General features: G+C 43.1%; 1 protein-coding gene across 5 annotated transcripts in view; it reads right to left on the minus strand.

Annotated features, from left to right (window-relative positions):
* LOC132382558 (UDP-glucuronosyltransferase 2C1-like) overlaps positions 1 to 14,686 on the minus strand; it is a 29,926-nt gene that overhangs the window by 2,903 nt on the left and 12,337 nt on the right. Inside the window, exons 1-2 of one of the 5 annotated variants that reach the window (XM_059952879.1) lie at positions 4,395 to 5,713; positions 26 to 429 (exon numbers count right to left, since the gene is read on the minus strand). The exons of 1 other annotated variant lie outside the window; for it this stretch is intronic. The gene's annotated coding sequence lies outside the window, so the exon portion shown is untranslated. Of the gene's footprint in view, positions 1 to 25; positions 901 to 4,394; positions 5,714 to 8,710; positions 8,964 to 14,686 lie in introns of those variants that run through there. 3 more of the 5 variants (XM_059952877.1, XM_059952880.1, XM_059952878.1) reach the window with 3 other exon arrangements.

Raw genomic sequence — 14,686 nt, forward strand, 5'->3', positions numbered from 1 at the left:
TTGTCACCACCTTAACTCTACTCACTGTATGGAGCACACTCACGGTTGTAGCTGAATTTGAATGACATACAACACACAAATTTAATTTGGAAGCAGAACTCAGCTGCAGAACTCAGTCACCTTTCCGGTTCATGGGTAAGCTGTTGTTTCAAGGGTGACAAGTTACAACAGGGATAGTGAGCAACAGGTTCTTTTTATGAGTTCAAGGAGCAAGTTTTTGTATTGCAAATACCAAAGTAACAAGGAGTGGTGAAATGGAAAGCTCTGGCTTTGCACGCCCCGTAGCAACAAATCCTGATCAGCAATGCATATCTTCCACCATAAAGACTTGAGATTCCCACTGTGACATTTTCTGGTTTGGGATATCCTACAATGTTTGTTCATTTCATCCTCTCAAGGTGAGAATGGGGAACATCTGAATTATACAACCTGGAACATTAAAACATAAGACAGTTATTGTAAGGCAGGCCATATATTGAAGTCTGTGTTGAATTTATGGTGATATGGTTAAACCACAAAGATAAGGAAACTGTAAATTTGAGCTTAATCGAAAAACTACCTCAGAGATCATTTTGTTAGGTAAACCTATACACCTGCTCTTTAATACAAATATCTAATCCAGTTTAAGATGGTGCTGCTGAAGTCGAGCAACAACTTCATGGTGGCTTTCAAAGTAAGAAATACAATTAAATATTTTATTAATAACACATTTTCTGTAAATATTCATGGTATACGGTCACCGCAAACAATGAGGAAGCAAGGCTGAGTCAAGGGTCGAAGTGTGTGTGCGCAGGAGCAAGGTCAAGGCATGTTCGAGACAGAGTCAGAGTTGAAGCAAGCGGAGTGGAGGAGATTCAGAGCCCTTACACCAAAACCAATAGCGAGATTTGATCAATTTTGATATTGGGCACAGGCTGACGTATGGCGGGGGGGGGGGGGGAGGGAAAGGAAGCAGCGGGGGGGGGGGGGTCTAAGCCCAAAGTGTATCAATGCAACAGGTCCCAGTCTTTGAGAGAGCAATGAATCGATGCTTGGAGGATTTAAACGCCAGGCCAGATGATTGATAAGGCAGGGTGTCAGGACTGCAGGCAAGAATGGGCCAGTTCTGCTTCCTGCTGTTCTTTGCTGAGCTAAGACTGAGGCAGTGGGCCTGCTCTGTCTGGTCTGGGCTCCGTGTCTGAGGACTGAATTTTGTTCTAAATGTATTTTGCTTACTTTTATTGTTTGCCCCTAATAAAGTGGCCACTGCGTGCCTAAGTATAACTATTGCTGAGAGGAGAGGATGGGATAATTCTGCCAGAAAGTATCACTGAAGTATAACACGTATTGCTGCTGATTAATTACCTCAGTGTGCCATGATAATGTCTTATATGTGGTCATGTGGACTTGGTGAGACACGAAAACTGTCCCTTGGTTTCAGCCTGAAACTAGAACTCATTTTCTCTTTCCACAGACAATCAGGGCTCTACGTTCTAATGTTTGATTATGCTAACTAGTCTGCAATGAAATTATCACGATACAAACAAGTTCAAGTTTAATTGTAGTTTAACCACATGTGAAAACCCATGAATACAGTCAAACAAAACAGCGTTACTCCGGGGCCAAGATTCAACTCACATTACCAATAGTCACACACAGCACAAGGCAGACATTATACATATAATTATGATAACTGTAAAATACAGAGTCTCACACAAAAAAAAGACCCTGAGTGAAGGAGGACATTAAGTGACCATCTCCTGTAAAGTGGCCCTCGCAACATAAATGCAAGGGATTCGGCAGATGCTGGAAATCCAGAGTAACGCACACAAGTTGCTGAAAGAACTCATCAGGTCAGGTAACATCCATGGAGGGGAATAAAGAGTCAATGTTTCAGCTGAGACTCTTGTGGTGAACTACATATACCTGTCTGGACATGGCCCCCCTGCTGACACTGACCGTGGCTCCTCCCACGGACCCCAGTATAAAGGCGATTGGAGACACAGCCCCGGCCTCAGTCTCCAGGATGTAGTGTGGTGGACACTTGCTGCTTGTTCTTTCTTCCAGCCAATAAAAGCCTATATGGGGAGAAGGCAGGGACTGGGTATTGATAGTGAATGATCAGCCATGATCTCAGAATGGCGGTGCAGACTCGAGGGGCCAAATGGTCTACTTCTGCACCTATTGTCTATTGTCTATTGTCTATTATCTTGCCTCATGTCTCTGAGAATTATTGATGGTGCATCAACTCTTCATCAGGACTGTTAAAGCAATTCCTTACCACTTAATGCGCAGTATAAGACACATTTATTTTGACACTTGCTAGTCCTGCTGTTTGGATAATATGTAAAACATGTTTCTCAGTGTACCTATTGCATGCAGCATTAACAATAATAAACCAATATACCAATTTAAATTGATTGGAATGGTGCAATGTTTGACAGAGTTAGTCATAGAATAAGTAGAAGAAGATTGTGAGATTGAAACAGGATTTCAATTACACTTCACATTCTCTGGATCTTTTCAATGATTTCAAGTTCCCTGGTCCCCATCATTTTATTTTCACTATGGATGTCCAGTCCCTGTACACTTCCATCCCCCACCAGGAAGGCCTCAAAGCTCTCCATTTCTTTCTGGACACCAGACCCAACCAGTTCCCCTCCACCATCACTCTACTCTGTCTAGTGGATCTTGTCCTCACTCTCAATGATTTCTCCTTTGTCTCTTCCCACTTCCTTCAAACAAAAGGTGTAGCCATGGGTGCCTGCCTTTTTGTTGGCTACGTCGAACAGTCTATGTTCCAAGCTTACACTGGTGTCCATACCCCTCTTTTCCTACGCTGCATTGACAACTGCATTGTGCTGCTCCCTGCACCTACGTGGAGCTCGTCAACTTCATCAACTTTGCCTCCAACTTCCACCCTGCTCTTAAATTTTGTTGGTCCATTTCCAACACCTCCCTCTCCTTTCTCGATCTCTCTGTCTCTATGTCTGGAGACAGATTATCTACTGATGTCTATTATAAATCCAAGGACTCTCACAGCTTCCTAGACTATACCTCTTCCACTTGTAAAAACACCAACCCCTTCTCTCAATTCCTCCATCTCCTTTGCATCTGCTCTCAGGATGAGGCTTTTCATTCCAGAACAGAGGAGATGTCCTCCTTTTTCAAAGAAAGGGGATTCCCATCTTCTACCATCAACACTGCCCTCAACTGCATCTCTTCCATTTCACAGACATCTGCTGTCACGCCACCCTGCCAGGGATAAAGTTCCTCTTGTCTTCACCTACCACCCCACCAAAGTCCACCACCTCCAACGGGATCCCACCACCAAACACATCTTCGCCAAGCACCTACACTCTGTCCGTCAGAAGAAGTAGGATCTCCCAGTGGCTGTACATTTCAATTCTACCTCCCATTCCCATTCTGACATGTCAATCCATGGCCTCCTCTACTGTCACAATGAGGCCACACTCAGGTTTGAGGAACAATACCTTATATTCCGTCTGGTTAGCCTCCAACCTGATGGCATAAACACCCATTTCTCTAACTTCTGGTATTGCCTCCCCACCATTCCCCATCCCCTTTCCCCTCTCTCACCTTATCTCCTTACCTGCCCATCACCTTCCTCTGGTGCTCCTCTCGCCTTTCTTTCTTTCATGGTCTTCTGTCCTCTCCTATTAGATTTCCCCCTATTCCAGTCCTGTATCTCTTTCACTAATCAACTGCCCAGCTCTTTACTTCACCACTCCCCATCCCGGTTTCATCTCTCACCTTGTGTTTCTCCCTCCCCTCGACTCCAACTTTTAAATCTACTCCTCATCTTTTTTTTTTCTCCGATGGTGCCAAAGGATCTCAGCCTGAAACATCGACTGTACCCCATTCCATAGATGCTGTCTGGCCTGCCGAGTTCCTCCAGCATTTTATGTGTGTGGCTTGGATTTCTGACATCTGCAGATTTTCTCTTGTTTGTGATCGAAACAGGATTTATTTATTGAGAGATTCAGCATGGAATAAGCCATTCTGCCCCAACAAGCTGCACTGCCCAGCAATTGACCTAATCACAGGACAATTTACGATGACCAGTTAACCAACTAATCTTTGAACTGTGGGAGGAAACCCACACAGTCATAGGGAAAATGTTCAAACTCCTCTGTTAATATAATACAATATAAAAAGAGGAAGTCAGGGGAACTGTTTCTGACACTGAGTTAGGCGAATGCTATCTTCCACTGCACGGCACACACACAAAAAAATCAGCTTCTACTAATAATGCAATTCTTAATTTCTGAAAATACAATCTGTAAAACATACACAGACAAAAGCACAGGTGTATTTTAGAAGTCAAGGTTATCCGTCATCATCATCTGAAAGTGCAAGGTAGTTTACATAATATATTGTTTGTACTTTTTTACCTTTCACTTACTGCCGTGGTCAAAAGTAATAGATTCAAGGCGGTTGTAACTTCAGCAAAGGAAAAGAGTATGGCACTTTTCTAATGGAGACACCACAGCTTTTAAGCTTCTCTTATCATGCGTTGTTTATCTTTCTGCATTTTTTCTATTCGCTATCTATCATATTTCTGTTTTCAGCAGCAAGTTCGGAGGCAGAGTCTTTCTGAGTCATTGTTGCTTTTTAATAACACATCTCAAGTGCTGGAGGGACTAGTGGGTCGGTCAATAAATCATAAGCACAAGAGGTTCTGCAACTCTGAAAATCCAGAGCAAGCCATGCAAAATGCTGGAGGAAATCAGCAGGCCAGGCAGCATCTATAGAAAGGAACAAAGGGTCAATGTTTTGGTCCGAGCCCCCTTCATCAGAACTGGAAAGGAAGGGGAAGGTGGAGCCAAGAGGGGGAGGAGTATAAGCTCAAAGGTGATAGGTGGGCCAGGTTGGTGAGGGAGGGGAGATGAAGAGATAATCTGAGAGGTCATGTGTGAAAAAGGCTAAGGGCTGAAGGAGATGGAATTTGCTAAGTGAGGAGAGCAAACCATGGGAGAAAGGGAAGGAGGAGGAGCACCAGAGGGAGTTGATAGGCAGATAAGGAGAAGAGAAAAATTAAGAGGGGAACCATAATGGGGAATGGAAGAAGAGGGGGAGGGGCATAAATGATCAGAAATTTGATAAGTCAAAGTTCATGCCATCAGGGTGGAGGCTATCCAGACAGAATTCACACCTGAGAATAGCCGGACCTTGCGGTAGAGGGGTCCATGGATGAACACGTATGAATGGGAATGGGGATTGGAATTAAAATAGTTGTCCACTTGTTGCAGATAGAGCAAAGGTGCTCAACAAAGCAGCCCCCGTTTACGCTGGGGTCTCACTGAGGTAGAGGAAGTGGCATCGCGATCGCCTGATACAGTAGAAGTATTGTCTCGCCTGGAAAGACTGTTTAGGGTCCTGAATGGAGGTGAGGAAAGAGGTGAATGGGCAGGTGTAGCCCTTCTTCTCTTGCAGAGTTAAGTGCCAGGAGGGAGATCAGTGGGCAGGAACAAATGGACAAGGGAATCACGGAGCAAGCGATGCCGGCAGAATATGGGGATTGGGGTGGGTGAAGAGGTATTTGGTGGTAGAACTTCGTTGAAGATGGTGGAAGTAAATGCTCCTCTCCTATCGGATTCCTTCTTCTTCAGCCCTTTACCTTTTCCACCCATCACCTCCTCGCTTCTCAATTCATCCTCTCCTATCCACCCACCTTTACCCTCACCTGGCTTCACGTATCACAGCCTTCCCCTCCCCCACAGAAACTTAGAAACACAGAAAACCTACAGCACAATACAAGCCCTTCGGCCCACAATGCTGTGCCGAACATGTACTTACTTTAGAAATTACCCAGGGCCACCCATAGCCCTCTATTTTTCTAAGCTCCATGTACCTGTCCAGGAGTCTCTTAAAAGACCCTATCATATTTGCCACCACCACCGTTTTTGGCAGCCCATTCCATGCACTCATCACTCTCTGTGTAAAAAAATTTACCCCTGACATCTCCTCTGTACCTACTTCCAAGCACCTTAAAGCTGTGCCCTCTCATGTTGGCTATTTCAGCCCTGGGAAAAATCCTCTAACTATCCACACCATCAATGGCTCTCATCGTCTTATTCACCTCTATGAGGTCACCTCTCATCCTCCAAGGAGAAAAGGCCAAGGTCACTCATGCTATTCTCATAAGGCATGCTCCCCAATCCAGGCAACATCCTTGTAAATCTCCTCTGCACCCTTTCTATGGTTTCCACATCCTTCCTGTAGTGAGGCGACCAGAACTGAGCACAGTACTCCAGGTGAGGTCTGACCAGGGTCCTATATAGCTGCAACATTACCTCTCTGGATTACATTACCTTATTCTGGATTTCTTGCAGGCATTCACAGTAGAACAAAGAGAGTCAATGATGAACTGCACACAAGGACTGTCAATCAACCAGTGTGCAAAAGAAGACAAACTGCTTGTATAAGCAACAAACAAACAATAAATAAATAAATAATATGATTTGAAGGATAAATCTGGAAATTGTTAGGAATCTTGACTGATGAGGCATTGGTTAGGAAAATGAATGAAGCATATATTGCGCTTCGGAGATCAGGGACAAGTGAATGCTGTGAAATTTGTTTTTTGCAGCAGCAGTACAATGCAATACATGATTTTAAAAGTTATAAATTGCAATAAAAATACATATATATAATTAAATTAAATAAGTAGTACAAAAAGAGGCCTAGTGAGGTCGTGTACATGGTTTCGTTGTCCATTCTGAAACCTAATGGCAGAGGGGAAGAAGCTATTCCTTAAAAGTTGAGTGTGTGTCTTCAGGCTCCTATGCGTCCTTCTTGATTGTAGCAATGAGACGTGGGCATGGCCTGATTGATCAGGTCCTTAATTATGGATTCTACCTCTTTGAAGCATTGTCTTTTGAAGACCTTGCTGCTGGGGATTCCAGTGTCCATGATAGAGCTGGCTGAGTTTGTAAATTTGTGCAGGTTTCCAATTCTGTGCAGTGGCCCTTCCAAACTAGACGGTGATGCAACCAATTAGAATGCTCTCCACGGCATATCTAAAAATTTGCTTGAGTTTTTGGTAACTTATCAAATTTCCTCAAACTACTAATGAAATATAGCCTTTTTGTAATTGCATCAATATGTTGTACCTAGGATAGATCTTCAGAGATATTGATAGTCATGAACTTGAACCTGCTCACTCTTTCCACTGCTGATGAGAATGGGTGTGTGTGTGTTCCCTTGACTTCCCCTTTCCCGAAGTCCACAATCAATTTGTTGGTCTTATTGCACTGAGTGCAAGGTTGCTGTGAAACCATTCAACCAGCTGAGGACTTCTTCAAAAGTCAATGCCTCCAAGAGGTATTCTGAGGAGACAGCACCCTCAACTGTGCACTGATGACGGGCTTCTTGAATGGAGCCAAAACTTCTGCAAAGATTTCGCCAAGCTCAGTGTTCAAACAAACTTCCAAATAGCCAACCTGAGCTACCAATATTCCGAAATAAGTCTTGCTTATGGCAAATCAAAACAGTGAGGATTGTTCTGGGCCACCTACAAGTGTTGCGACACTACTGGCACCAACATGGTATGCCAACAACTCACTACCCCTCACCCATATGTCTTTAGAATGTGGGGAAAAAACTGGAGCAGCTGGAAGAAGCCCATGTGGTCATGGGGAGAACACACAAACTCCTTACAGGCAGAGGCAGGAGTCGAACCCAGATTTTACAGCTAACATTGTTATAGCTTTACACTAACCACTGCACTACTGTGTTGCCTGAAAATAGGAAAGTAGGCCATGGAGAGGCAAATAGATTTCAAAGCAAATAAGTGTGGTGTGAAGCATTTGGAAAGTTAAACAAGAATAGGATTTGTGTTGTAGGGCACTAGAAAGTGCAATTGAGCATGGAGACCTAGCATCATAGGTAGACAAGATGATGAAGAAAGCTTTTAGCTTGCTGGCCTTCGTCAGTCAAGTCACTGAGACTAGGAGTTGGGACAATATGTTGCAGTTGTGTAACTTATTGGTGGTGTCACACCAATGTACAGTTTTGGCCAACCTGTTAGGGAAAAGTCATGGTTAAACTGGAGAGAGTGCAAAGAATATTTAGTGAAGAAATTGTCAAGACTGCAATGCCTGAGTTACAGGGTTGGCCAGACTAGGTCTACATTCTTGGAATGTAGAGAAATGGTGGGGGCAAGCTTAAATAAAAGTATAAAATTAAAAAAGACATAGATAAGGTGGATGGCAACAGTCTTTTCTCTGTGGTCGGAGGAGTCCAGAACTGCGGGTTGGGTTCATAGGTATATTTACACGCAGAGGGAGATGAGCATATGGAGCTGCCAGAGGCAGTGGATGAGTTTGTTAAAATGGTATCATTCTAAAAAGCACAACTGGTAACTGGAACTCTGCAAGTTGAAGCCTGACAGATAAAGCTTGGAGCCTGGAGACTGGAGGCCTGGTGAACTGGAGGACTGTCCACGTGTGTGGGTGGAAGGGAGGAAAGGGGTTATTCATTTCCACAGATGTCGCCTGACCAGCTGAGTTACATAGAAAACCTACAGCACAATACAGGCCCTTCGACCTACAAAGCTGCGCCGAACATGTCCTTAACTTAGAATTACCTAGGCTTACTCATAGGCCTCTATTTTTCTAAGCGCCATGTATCCATCCCAGTGTCTCTTAAAAGTCCCTATCGTTCCTGCCTCCATCCCTGCCACTGGCAGACCATTCCACGTACTCACCACTCTCAGCTCTGTAAAGCTGTCTTCCTTTTAAACTCTTCCCACAGTTCTCACTGGCCGACCTCCATGTGCTCGTGCAGTCTTGCCCCAATCAAACCACTGAAGAAGTAACCGTCACTTTTTCAACTCTGCTCGCTTTTAAACTCTCCCAACATTTTGTGTGTGTTGTATAGCTGTTGTCGCTCTGTTGCTGGTCATATTCGGTATAGTTCTGCTGAGCATTGTGAGCGTGTTAAGTTGGCACTGGAATGTGTGGCTGTGGTGAACTACATATACCTGTCTGGACATGCCCACCCTGCTGACTGCTCCTGTGGCTCCTCCCACAGACCCCTGTATAAAGGTGATTGGAGGCACTGCTCCTCCCTCAGTCTCCAGGATGTTGTGTGATGGTCTCTTGCTGCTGATAGTGCTCTCTTCCAGCTAATAAAAGCCTACCTCACCTCACGTTCCCAAGAGTTATTGATGGTGCATCAGTGGCAACACTTGCGGGCTGTCCCCAGCACAGCCTTAGGTTTTGTTGGTTGTCAGTGCAAACAACACATCTCACCATATGTTTCAATATACGTGCAATTAATAAATTAATTTGAATCTGAATTTGAGAATGAGTCTCAAGGTTATAAATAGTAACTAACTAGATAATAAATTTACTTTGAAAATCTTGAATAAATGGTTGTCATTCCTGAGAAAGAAGCTGCAGCGAGCAGTCATGAGTTAAATCATTCTGGTGCCTCAAATGCAAGTGTGTGACGTGCTTGAAGTTCAGTCTGTTTCTCGTAGAATGCAAATGAGGTCTGTGAAATGTGAACTTCAACGGGCTCCAAAAGCAGGTTTGTATAGTTCGAACTGGTTAAGCAAGGCTTTGCTTTTGAAGTGTGCAAGAGCTAAGTTCTCATGCAATTATGTTTTGACTACGCCTTGTACTGTTGATGAAAGTCGCGGCCCATTGCTCCAGGCCATAATTTAGGAACTTGGAGGATCAATTTTTTATTATGTTATTTTCACCATGGCAATTTTGCATTTGAATAATAATGGACTGATAGAGCTAAGTAACACTCACGTCAGATAGCATCTGTGAAGGGGAATAAAGAGTCAATGTTTCTGGCAAGACTCGTTATCAGGACTGGAAAAGAAGGGGCTAAAAGACAGAATGAGAAGTTGAGGCTAAGGAAGGTGGGATGAAGGTAGAACAGTGATAGATTGAAGAGTTAAAAGGCTGAAGAAGAAGTGTTCCAATAACAGAGGAGAGTAGACCATGGTAGAAGATGAAGGAGGAGGGAAACTAGAGGGAGAACAGAAGGGTTAAGAGAGTAGCTAGAATAGGGAACAGAAAAAGAGTAGGGAGAGGAGGAAGAAATCGATGTTCAAGGAATCTACCCAAACAGAATATGAGGTGTTGCTCCTCCAACTGGAAAATGGCCTGTTCTTGCAGTAGAGGTGGCCACGGACAGACATGTGCAAATAGGAATGGGAATCTGAATTAAGATAGTTGGTCATCAGCAAATCCTGCTTGTTGCAGATGAAGCAAAAGTTCTCAACAAAGTGGTTCCCCAACCTACATTGGGTTTCATTGATATAGAGGAGACTGCACAGGGAGCACCGGATATAGTAGTTAATCCGAACAGACTTGCAGGTGAAGCGTTGCTTCATCTGGAAGGGGCCTTGAATGGAGGTGAAGCTATCGTTTTAAACAAGTGTCACCTACCTGCGAGAATCCTTATCGCTGTGGCCTGCACCTGCTGCTAATAGCACTGTCGTATTATAGAAATGATTCTAGCATGGATAAAACAGTGGCTGATTAGCAGGAAGCAAAGAGTGGGAAACAGAGAGCCTTTGCTAGTTGGCTGTCAGTGACTACTGGTGTTCCACAGCGGTCTGTGATGGGACCAATTCTTTTTACGTTACATGTCAATGATTTTGATGATGGAATTGATGGCTTTGTTGCAAAGTTTGCAGGCAATACTAAGATATGTAGAGGGACAGTTAGCTTTGAGGAAGTAGAGAGGCTACAGAAGGACTTAGACAGATTTGGAGAATGAGCAAAGAAATGGTAGGTGGAATACAGTGGCAGGAAGTGTATGGTCGTGCACTTTGATAGAAGAAATGAAATGGTTGACTATTTACTAAATGGAGAGAAATTACAAAAAAACTGATGCACAAAGGGAATTGGGAATCCTTGTGCAGGATTCCCTAAAGGTTAATCTGCAGTTGGAGGCTGTGGTAAAGAAGGCAAATGCAATGTTAGCATTCATTTCAAGAGGACTAGAATATAAAAGCAAGGGTGTAATGTTGAATTATGAGCAGGTATGGGTCCCTTATTTTAGAAAGGATGTGCTGAAGTTAGAGAACTTCAAAGGAGATTCACAAAAATGATTCCAGGATTGAATGCTTATCATATGATGAGCATTTGATGGCTGTGGGCTTGTTCACCAGAATTCAGAAGAATAAGGGGTGACCTAAATGGTGAAAGGTCTTGATAGAGTGGATGTGGAGAAGATGTTTCCTATGGTGGGAGATTCAAAGACCAGAAGACATGGCTTCAGAATAGAGGGGCGTCCTTTTACAATGGAGATTAGGAGGACTTTCCTTAGCCAGAGAGTGGTGAATCTGTGGAATGTGATGCCACACAAAGCTGTGCAGGCCAAGTTGTTATGTATATTTAAGGCAGAAGTTGATCGATTCTTGATTGGTCAGGGATGAAGGCAGGAGATCGGAGCCGAGAGGAAAATTGGATCAGCCATGATGAAACGGCGGATCTATGCTATCATGGTGCTGTCTTACTTGATTTTAGATCCTGGTAAAGTTTGTCTTCTCTGACATCCTGTAGTCTTTGTACTTCTTTAATCCTGCCTTCAGCACAGACCAAAATGTTATAACTGTCCCACTGGTTACCTTGGAGATTGTAACTCATAATTACCAGTTGATTAGTTGTGTTGAAAGGGTTGAGCTATCAAGCCAAGTTGCTTGGGTTGGATTTCAGTTTCCTTAGAGATTAACCCATGACCTGACTGAGAATTGTAAAATGATTCAAAATGCTGATGGGATAACATGTTTCTATGAGAGTGAGTTTGGACCATGTGATATAGGAGTAGAACTAGGCCATTTGGCAGATCAAGTTTTTTCTGCCCTTCAATCCTGGATAAATTATTTTCCCTTTGAACCCCATTCACTTGACGTTTCCACGCATCTCCCGTCCTTGTGTTTCTTGGTGCAAGAGGTTGCGGTTTTTGGAGGTACATCAAAGTCGCCTGGGAGATAACAGCAGTGCATTCTGCAGTTGATACTGTGTACTGGAAGAAATTAGCTCTTAAGGTGGTGGATGGAGTGCTAATCAAATGGACTGTTTCATCCTAGACAGTATCAAGTTTCTTAAGAATTGCTGGAGCTGCACCCATCTAGGCAAGTGGAGAGATTCCATTACGTTCATGATTTGTGCCTTGCAGATGGTGAGAGGGCCTGAGATGTCAGAAGACAAGTCACTTGTCACATTGTTGAAGGCCTCTGACATGCTCAGGTAGCTACCTGACAGGGTTTTCGGACAGGGACAACCCCAGGATGTTGATGACTGGTGATTCAATTAAAGTAATGCCTTTGAATGAGAAACTGTCTTAGTTTCATCTATTTGGTACAAATTCATGTTCAGATGTGCTGGTCCTCATGATACTGGGCTAATTTGTTGGCTTGAACATAGAATATAGAATAGTACAGCACATTACAGGTCCTTCGGCCCACAATGTTGTGCCGACCTTCAAACCCTGCCTCCCATATAACCCCCCGCCTTAAATTCCTCCATATACCTGTCTAGTAGTCTCTTAAATTTCACTAGTGTATCTGCCTCCACCGCTGACTCAGGCAGTGCATTCCATGCACCAACCACTCTCTGAGTGAAAAACTTTCCTCTAATATGCCCCTTGAACTTCCCTCCCCTTACCTTAAAGCCATATCCTCTTGTACTGAGCAGTGGTGCCCTGGGGAAGAGGCGCTTGGCTGTCCAGTGTAATCTGTTGATCGTAAAGGTAGAGTTGCTGAGCTATGAGATTGCGAACTATGTGCTGCACATTTCTGCAATTCATTATGGGTGCCAAGCCGTGTGCTTCCAGAACATTCACTGCCATTTCCAGCACAATAACTCCTCGAATTAAATCTTGTCCTCTCCAGCTCCCCATGGGCATTTAATAAGATTGTTTGCTCTATAGAACTATCACTTATGTCAATCTCAATCAGCACATTCCCATCTGACTACAGGAAATGCAACATGTCCACTTTCCCATCATTCTTTCTGATTGCCTCACTGCTTCTCACTCTTTCTAGTTTACATTTTTCATCAAAGACACATCACTAAAACTGTCCAGGTGAACTGAGCTGTACAAGAAATGTCAAAATGGGCAGATTTGACATGTCTTCTAAAACTTTGACGAACTTCTATATAACTTCTATAGTGGAGAGTATACAGACTGATTGCATCACAACATGGTATGGAAATACCAATGCCCAAGAATGGAAAAGCCCACAAAAACTGACGGATAAAACCCAATCCATCATATTCTACAATAACCTTCTTCACTCTCAATGACACCTCCAATGTTTGTGTATTCTGCAAGGGACCCAACATAAATCCCTGAAGGACACTATTAGTCACAGTTTCCATCGCAAGGAACAACCACAAGCCACCATCTTATACTTTCTAACTCTGAGCCAGGTTTGAATCCACCTAACTAGCTCTTCATGGATTCCATGTAGTTTAATCAGCTTTGTCCCCTCTGCCATTGGATTCTGAATGGACAATGAATCCTTGTAAACTATCTCAGCTTTTTTATTTGCTCTCTTTTTGCATATTTTTTAAAGTTAATTTTAGATATAGCTTAGATATTGCAATTTATTGAGTTTTTCTTATCATGTATTACACTGTACAGCTGCCAAAAAACAACTTTCATGACCTGTGCCAGTGATATTAAACCTGATTCTGAGTTTCTGCTCAGCACTAACACTTAATGTGCCTTTCAGTGAATGAAACCATTCACATTATCCAAACCTACTGAAATACTGATCATCATAGCAACACAATTACATGATGTCATGATGAGTCTTGTGAAAGGAAATATATCTTGTAACAATGCAGTAGAAATTACAGTGTCCTGTTCCAGTCTCATAGCTTCTTACGCTCATTGGGAGCACAGTCATAGGAAGTGGTCAGGGTAGGTACAATTGCCACATTTAAGAAGCATTTGGATAGGTTAATGGACTTTAGAGGATTATTGTTTGATCATAGGCAACTGGGGCTAGCAGTGTAGTTGCTGTGGACGAGTTGGGCTGAGGGGCATGTTACCAAGCTGAATTACTCAATGATTCTATGAAGAGAGTTACGAGAGACTGCAGCTACTGGAATCTGGAGCGACACGCAAGATGCTGGAGAAAATCAGCAGGTCAGGCAGCATCTGTGGTGGAAAATTCAACCAGCTACTTGAGAAGCAAACCAAAACCACCGAGAGGCTGAGTGAGGAAATTGACACTGTATGGCGCGCTTCTAAATAACTGAGCTCCAAGTTGAGAAAAGTAAGTTCAATCCACTATAATAATATTAGCAAAGATGAGCGATCTCATCTAGCAAGAAAAGCTAATGAAATTAATGTGGCAATAAAGATATTAGTGGAATTAGCAAAATTAGCAATATCAGAATTAGTGGTCAACAAAAGCTATCCATCCCCTTGTCCAGTCTATCTCTAACTAAAATAAAGTAATGACACAAAAGGGTGAATACCATAACCAATAATAAAACACACAAAATAAAATACAATACAAACAGACAGAAAATAGATACACAGCTCCTTCATTGACAGTCAATATTTCAGATTGGGAGTCTTCTGCCAGTCATATCAAAAGAAGGTGATTGCAGAAGTCAACATGCCTCTGGCACAGACTCAATTCAATTTCTACAGATGTAGTATGAAGAGAATTTAACTGTTGAATCATGGTCTAGTG

Source organism: Hypanus sabinus, chromosome 28, assembly GCF_030144855.1.
Source record: "Hypanus sabinus isolate sHypSab1 chromosome 28, sHypSab1.hap1, whole genome shotgun sequence".
Classification (NCBI taxonomy): domain Eukaryota; kingdom Metazoa; phylum Chordata; class Chondrichthyes; order Myliobatiformes; family Dasyatidae; genus Hypanus; species Hypanus sabinus.